Consider the following 8,788-nt stretch of genomic DNA (forward strand, 5'->3'; position numbering starts at 1 on the left):
AATTTTAAAGAGAAAACAAAAACAGGAACCAGAACAACAGGTAGGGGCTCCTCCCCCCACTTCACTGCCTTCTGTGGGGCATAAGGAAAAAACTTTCTCTAGTGATAAAATTTAATTTTAGCTAATATGCTCACACACAGAAATTCTTTTACAAGATTAATCTTTCATAAGCCTTCTACCACTGGCTTAAAGCTTCAGCTTTATCTTAGCTAACTTAAAACTATCCTTTAACCTTCTAAACTAGGCAAAAAAAATCCATATTCCCATGTCTTCTTATGATCTTTTACCAAAAGCACATTCTACTTTCCTTAAATGCCTTGCATGTAAAATTGTTTTTCCAGTAGTCTCAAGCCTAGAACACCAGGGAGGAATGCAGATAAGGTCTGACTCATTCCCACATAGTTAGGGGGCATGGCTAACTCTATATGTCCCCAAGCCTTAACTAGCTTTAAAGCAGGCCAGTTGCACTGTTAAGAGTCATACTAGCAGTGTATGAAATGCTTAGTAGGCCTAATAACCTTTAAAACTGTATAACATTTCTTTCATACATTCCCTTTCACAACTTACACAGACCATCTATGCTTTGACTTTTGGACTTGTCCTAAATGTCCTTCTTTTTAGACAACCAGTTATTTTACTTTAGGACAAGAATTTACCATACAAGACCCTTGTCATACAAAATATATTTTCTTTTAATGTTCCTTACCCAAAATACCCCTTTACCTTTATAACCTTTGAATTAGACAAAAGTCATTTTCCTTCTGTTAGAAAGTTAAGGTTTGTACTGCATGTTGCTGAGTAAGTCCTGTGAAGGGGAAGCAAATTAGGAAGTTATCTGTGTACTGTAGAAGTTATCCCCCCTCAAGAGATTGTTCATTTAGATTTTTCTAGGACTTGTCTGAATAAGTGTGGGCTATTTGTAAGCCCCTGAGGTAGAACTGTCTAGATTGAAGTTATTGGTTAAAGATCTAGGTAGCTTCCCCAAGAGAAATAGGGATAGAGAGAAAGATGAATTCAGAGATTGGGTAAATATTTAACAGGCACACATCTTGAAAAGCATATTTTTGCCCCAAAGAGGTGTGGGGTATTTAGACATTACGAGGGACTGGTGGGAGAATGGCAATTAGCCCCTTAAGTAATATAAAGGAGTGTGAATCTTTTCTTTTGGAGGGAGGGGTGCCATTTGTCCCCTTTACCTGACAGAATTTGAAGGAGAGTTGCTCAGAGAAAAAGATTAGCACAAAGTAGGCAGTTGTTGAACCTGAAAGGGAATTATAATTGTACTTGCCACCTCCAGAGTTTCCCTTGACTTTGTCCTATTGATGGTGGTGTGTAATTTGGAAGCCAGGCAGAGTAGAGAGAGCTCAAGGCTGTCAGGCATTGGGATTCTGTCCCAGGGGCCCTTTAGCCTTTTAAAGACAATCCTTTTTCCAGTGGCTGAGCTTGTGGTAGAGGGGACAAGCCGTGCAGGTATTTTTCCCATTTATCCCATTGGGGCAGTTTACCTTCCAGCGGCCTGTCTTCTTGCACAAATGGCAGTTGCCTGGAGGGGGCTGGAGAGCTTGTAAAGCAGCCAGTAGTTGAGACTGCCTCTTGTCCCTGCATTTCTCCTTCTCTTTGGTTCTGTCCTCCTTATTCTGCTCTCAGTTATAAAAGACTGAGGAGGCTAATTTGAGGATTTCCTGTATAAGGGGACTGGGTTCTAAGGGTGACTTTTGTAATTTTCTCTGTTTATTTTTAGGCCAGACAGTATTACAAAGGAAAACTAGTTTCTTGTTTCAAGGGTTGAGGAAATCAAACTTTTCTCAGTTTTGGGGGATGCATCCAAAGGTCATGTCCTGTGGTATGGAGACGTGATTACCTGTCTGTGAAAAGAGAACAGAACAGAATAAAAGGAAAAAAGAAAAAGAACATGTCCCCTCTTACTTCCTTTTATCCGGAATAAGGTGTTCCTCTAGTCATCCTTAGGGTTCTGGAATGAACCAGTCTTACCATTTACCCTTAACCTTGGTCCTGTCTCATCACAATTACCCACTTGAGAATAGAGGAGATACTGGAGTGAAGAGGGGGACTCCTGTTCATTCTTGGGGCTCCAGAATAAGCTGGTCTTACCATGTGCCCCTAACCTTGCCTTTATCTCTGTTCTAATGGTAATCTGTTAGCCTGGGACCAACCTTCATCTCTGTCCTATGACTGTCTTACTCCTGTGGCCTTGGGCCGGGCTATATCCTTGTCTCCATGACCTTATAGTGATGCTTGCTTGGAGCATTCTAGCAACAAAATGATTCTCTCTTTTCTCAGATTCCCATTTCCCACATTTTTTAAGTAGATAAGAAGACTTTTTTTGATTGTTTGTTTTGTTTTGTTATGTTTTTTTTTGTTTGTTTGTTTGAGACACAGTCTTGCTCTATCCAGGCTGGAGTGCCTGGCATGATCTCGGCTCACTGCAACCTCCACCTCCCGGGTTCAAGCCTCCCAGAAGCCTCAGCCTCCCAGAAGCCTGTTTTTTAGCTAGTCGGCAAGTAGCTGGACTTCCCTTTCTTTGAATAGGACCTTGAAAGCTTTGATGAATGTTGTGAAGGGCGTGGAAGTGGTTAGAGAAATGGAGGCTACTGGAGGAAGAGGGAGGAAGTGAGTGAGATACTCACAGAAAGGCTTCATGTTCTCACAAAAACAGCAGCCTTTGGATTTGAGAGGACAACATTTATTTGCCCTCTTAACATAAAGTAGTAACCTCTGGAGGACTTGAGGCTTGGAGTAAAAATGCACAAATGGCAAAGGAAGAATTTTCCCTCCTCCCAAAGGGGTGCTAACTCAAAAAATCAAGTAGGCAGGGTTCTTAAAGGACCACAGAGTGAGGTCCTACGTGGGTGGACAAACTGCTTCAGAAGGCACCAGAAAATTTGGCCCTGGGGCATAATGGGGATAAAAAGCATATAGTAAGTCATAAGGAAATGGCAGAGCTGAGATTCCCATTAGTATCTGTCCTGGCAATGTGCCAGCAGACAGGGGAAGGGTTGGAGGTCATCTGAGCTGGTAGGGTAAGAACAAATGTAAATCTCGAGGCATATCCAGAAGGGAGCCCATGTCTTTGCTGCTACACAAACACAGCAAGAGCCATGGGCCACAGCAAGAGCCACGGGCACAAGAATAACAGGGAGTGTGTGCCTAAGAAGTTACATGGCATGCAAAATGAAAACAGAGAAAAGGCAAACTTGCCCCTGGGGTGGACGGTTCAGTGAGTGTGCAAGGCCGTTTCAGAATACATCCAGAGAAAACAGGAGAATAGGCATCATGGGTTTTGGGGAAAGAGCCAATTTTAGTTGAAAAAGGGGAGGAAACCCCAGAAATTGCACAGTCTCAGGCTTTAGCCCTATCACTCTTGCAAGCCTCCTGTCCAGGACGGCTGAGAGGAATTGTTTTAGGGGTTGGTTAGTAAGCAGGAGAGCAAAAGGGAGAAGAAAACCACATATGTGGGTTGAATGACTCCAGCCAAAGAAGGCGAGGTGTAGAGATCTCTTACAACCAGAGAACAAATCTGAGTCATGGAACCAAAGTACTTTAGTGTCCCTTCTCCCTGATTCTTTCCTTGGGGTGGGCTGTCTGTGTGCGCAGTGGCCTGCTAGTACTTGGGAGGGGCCACACATTCAGTGTGTTCACCGGAGTTGTATGCACGCTCACTTGAGGCGTTCTTCTTCTCTTCTTTCTTTTTTCTTTGAGACAGAGTCTCACTCTGTCTCCCAGGCTGGAGTGCAGTGGCATGATCTTGGCTCACTGCAACCTCGGCCTCCTGGGTTCAAGCGATTCTTATGCTTCAGCCTCTTGAGTAGCTGGGATTACAAGTGCTCACCATCACGCCTGGCTAGTGTTTGTATTTTTAGTAGAGACGGGGTTTCACCATATTGGTCAGGCTGGTCTCAAACTCCTGGTCTTAAGCGATCCGTCTGCCTTGGCCTCCCAAAGTGTTGGGATTGTAGGCATGAGCCGCCATGCCCCGGTGCTGGCTGCGACCAATTATTATTTTAGAGAGGCACATTAACAATTGCCTGACCATCACCTGATGGTCGCCTGTCATTGCTGGTGGTGTGGGAGGCTCTCTCCTGCCCTGCTCATGTCTGCCTGACTACCTACTGTAACATTAGCCACCTGTTCTCATCAATTGTATCTTCTGGGAGATCGACCCTGTTCCTGTCTTTGCTCTCATTGTTTTTGGGGAAAATTTATTGGAATGACTTCGCTTTCTCTCACTCTCCATGCACTAGCAAAGCTGTGCCCATTGCGGCATTCAAGGCCCTGCTTAACCTACCAGGGGTCTGTCTTCCATCCTCAGCTCAATATGATACTCCTCCTTGAACATTTTTGGGCTACTCAAGGCCCTATATTCTCTGAGTTCCTAATTTCAGATTGGCATGACTCTCATAGTGTTTCTTATGTGTTCTCCATTTCTTGTAGGCATATTGCAGACCCCTTGATGCCCAGAACCTTGATAACCCCAGAGTCTGTGTGCATAGTAGTTAGGCATGCCAGCTGGAGCATCAGACAGATGTAGATTTGAATTTTGATTCTGGCTCTAATTAGCAAAATGCCCTTGGGCAAGCCATTTGACTTGTCTGAACCTCAGTTATCTCTTCTGTAAAATAAGAATAGTGTTTATAAATATCCTCATTGGAATTTTGGAGGATTATTATTTTGTTGTTTTGTTGTTGTTTTTGTTTTTGAAAACTGCTTCTTCTGTAAAATGTTGGAGGATTAAATGAGATAATATAGGCAAAGGTCCTGGCAAGTACTTGACTTAGTAGATACACAGAAAATAATAGCTTCTGTCATTACTATCACTTTGTCAAAGTCAGGCAGTAGGTCGAGTGCCCACCAGATTAGATACTGAGAGGAATGTGTATTTTAATTCACATCATGAGGTTTGTTGACCTGTACTTCATCTTCTAGGGTCTTTGCAGCCCCACCTCTGGGTATGCCCAAACTTCAGGGATTTCTGCAACCAGGGCTTTGGTGCAAGAACAGCTGATTCACCTAGGGCAGGGAGAGGGCTTCTGAGCTTTTATTGGTCACTCCTCTCAGACTTGTTTCTGAATCTATGCAGAAGCCTAACCAGCTAGTCCTGAACCTCAGAATGGGCACTCATAGTACTTCAGTGCCCACTGTTACCATGCAAAAGGAGGAAGACTCCTTGGCTTAAGTTTATATTTCATCCTTTGTTTTAACATCAGCCCATATCCCATGGCTATTAATTCACATCTAAGCTGACTGTTGAGAATTATTTAGCTGTTTACTTGTCAATCTAAAAGGAAGAGGCTGAAACACAAAATATGATTTGAAGACTTTACTTGAGCCAAAGGGAGGACAGCTGCCTGGAAGACTCAGACCCAAGTAACCTTGGATTTGAGCTCTGCTCAGCCTTTGTTACAAGCAGGTTTTTAAAGGCAAAAAAAAGTGGGACAGGGAGTGGGCTGATACAAAGTTGTTTTTTTGGAATTCTCATTGGTTTACAGAAATAATATTAATTAGTGATTGGTTACATATTGTTAAGCTGTAAGGTGTGGGTTATATGTCCAGTGCAGCATTATTAGATTAATTTATGGTTACCTACAGCAATAGCAAGTAGTTTTAAGAGATGAATACATAGTCCAAAGGTGGAGTAGGGGGAAGTAAAATGTGATTTCTGTCTCATTTAAATGTCTCTCTGATAATTTGAAAGGGCTCACATTCTTCAGATAAAAGTTCTTTCCTTTCTTCAACTTTTCACAACAATCTTTAAAGGAGGTATTTTAACATTTATTTTTATTTTTACTTTTAGTAGAGATGGGGTTTTGCCATGTCGCCCAGGCTGCTCTCAAACTCCTGAGCTCAGGCATTCTGCCCTCCTCGGCCTCCCAAAGTGATAGCGACAGGAGACAGACAAATTCCTGGGCAGACAGAAAAGGGTCCCTGTTGAAACCAGACTTTCAAGCCAAAGACAGTTGAAAGCCTGAAAACTGGGCTGCCAATTCTGGGTAGAGTACACAACTAGAGTGAGAACTTCCTTGATACCTTTTAGCTAATCGAATGGTGCTTTCTCCAGGCCTGCCTATGGACAAATCTGAGCCCATGAAAACCCCAGACTCAGACTCACAGAGGGCTACCTGTTTTTGGGCCCCTCTCACACAGTGGTCTACCCACTGTCAGGTCCCCTCTTTGCTGAGAGCTTTCCTTCTGTCACTTAATAAAATTATTCTCTGCCCTACTCACTCTCCATTGTCTGCATGCTTTATTCCTCTTGGTTGCAGGACAAGAACCCGGGACCTGCTGAGCTGCAGGTGGCAGGAACAAGCTGTAACATACCCCTATTTGCTGAGCTGTGGGCACTGGGACCAAGTGAGAGCTGTGACACACCCCCATTCACTGAACTGCAGGCAGCAAGACTAAATAAGAGCTGTGACATGCCCCCATTTGCTGAGCTGCAGGCAGTGGGACTGAACAAGAGCTGTGATGTGCCCTCGTTTGCTGAGCTGCAGGTGGCAGGAACGAGAGAGAGCTATGACATTTCTTGGGGTCTCAGACCTTGGGATTCCCCAGGCAGAGCTGTAACACCCTTTGGGGCTCTGCAGTTGCTGGCATCTCCGAGTTTCTTAGTGCCACTGTGTTCCCCTCATTTAGACACTGGTGCCTAAGGTGGAAGCAGGTCACAGCATGCCCGGTCCTGCCACTGACTGAGTGTGGATCCCATGGCTCAGGAGTTCAAGACTAGCCTGGGCAACATGGTGAGACCTCATCTCTACAAATAATTTAAAAAAAAAAATAGCCACGCGTAGTGGTCACTGTACTCCAGACTGGGTGACAGAGTGGGAGCCTGTGCCCACCTCCCCCCAAAAAAGAGAATGTAACATTAATTTACAGGGTCTCTTTTAAAAATTTAACACAATGTTATCTTTTTCTTGCTGAAGGAGCAGGGTTGTATCCTAAGGTTAAATCAATTTACTAGGAAAAATATAACATCCAGTTCCAAAGTGTAACAATTTGACCAAGAGGAATTTGATTCTGGCGCTGTTTCAAATTTTGCTTTGCAGCGTTCTTTCTTTTCACTTTTATGTTTTTTCCCTTTTATTTTTAGTTGCCATATAATAATTATACATATTTATGGGATACAGAGTAATATTTTGATACATGTATACAATGTGTGATGATCAAATCAAAGTAATTAGGATACCTATCACTTATCACCTCAAACATTGATCATTTCTTTGTGTTGGGAACATTCCAAATCCTCTCTTCTAGCTTTTTGAACATATACATTAAATTATTCTTAACTGTATTCACCCCATAGTGCTACAGGATGCTGGAACTTATTCCTCTTCTCTAGCTGTAACTTTGTATCCATTAACCAACTTCTCCCCATCCTCCACTTCCCTCTACCCTTCCCAGCCTCTGATAACCACAATTTTACTCTCTACTTCTATGAGCTCATTTTTTAAGCTTCCATATATGATTGGGAACATGTGGTTTTTATCTTTCTGTGCATGATTTATTTCAGTTAACATAATGTCCTTCAGGTTTGAGGATTGAGAAGCGCAGACATTTTATTATTCATCTCCATGTTGAGAATCAGAAATGTCCCCAGTTGAAAAATGATTACAAATATGTTATATCAGGAATTGTGGCTTGCCTATGGGTCCTGGGTGGGCAAATAACTAATTTACATTCAATAGGAATGAGCTTGAAATTTCCTAGACCATGATATGATTTGGCTGTGTTCCCATCCAAATCTCATCTTGAATTGTAGTTCCTATAATCCCCACATGTCATGGGAGTGACCCACTGGGAAGTAAGTTAATCATATGAGCAGTTACCATCATGCTGTTCTCGTGATAGTGAGTTCTCACTAGATCTGATGTTTTCATAAGGAGAGGGATTTCCCCATTGTTGCTCAGTGTTTCTCTTTCCTGCCACCATGTGAAGAAGGACGTATTGGCTTCCCCTTGCACCACGATTGTAGGTTTCCTGAGGCTTCCCAAGCCATGCTGAACTAGAAGTCAATTTAACCACTTTCCTGGCCAGGCACAGGCCCATGCCTGTAATCCCAGCACTTTGGGAGGCCAAGGCAGGTGGATCACTTGAGGTCAGGAGTTCGAGACCAGCCGGGCCAACATGGTGAAACCCTACTAAAAACACAAAAATTAGCTGGGCATGGTGGTGCTTGCCTGTAATCACAGCTATGTAGGAGGCTGAGGCAGGAGAGTTGCTTGAACCTGTCAGGTGGAGGTTGCAGTGAGCCGAGATTGCACTGCTGTACTCCAGTCTGGGCTACCGAGTGAGACTGCACCTCAAAAAAACAAAACAAAACAAAACCCCTCTCTTTCCTTCATAAATTACCCAGTCTGGGATATGTCTTTATTAGCAGTGTGAGAACAGACTAATACGGACCACAAGGGTGGGAAATCCATTCTTTTGGGCCAAGTAATCTTACTTTTCTTCTGATGTTCAATGGATAGGCTGATGTCAAGCTTCAAATAGTGAATTATCATAAAGGAAGAAGAGCAGAGGGTGGTGCTGGGGGTAAGAGATGCAGCACAAAGGCTGTGTGGGTCTGATTTCCCAGACTTCCTGCTCTGAATGACACCTACCAAGGCTTGACTGGGAACCTCCTATGTCTTAGCCCCTGAATTAATCAGAGTGATTCCTGCCTGGGAACAAAAAGCAGATATTCTCTATCAGGGTCCCTTAATCTTTTCTGAGTACTGGCCCCCCTGAGAGTACAGTAGAAGCTATGAATCTTCCCCCTACAAAAAAGCACTCA

The sequence above is a fragment of the Pongo pygmaeus genome, chromosome 1, assembly GCF_028885625.2.
Source record: "Pongo pygmaeus isolate AG05252 chromosome 1, NHGRI_mPonPyg2-v2.0_pri, whole genome shotgun sequence".
Classification (NCBI taxonomy): Eukaryota; Metazoa; Chordata; class Mammalia; order Primates; family Hominidae; genus Pongo; species Pongo pygmaeus.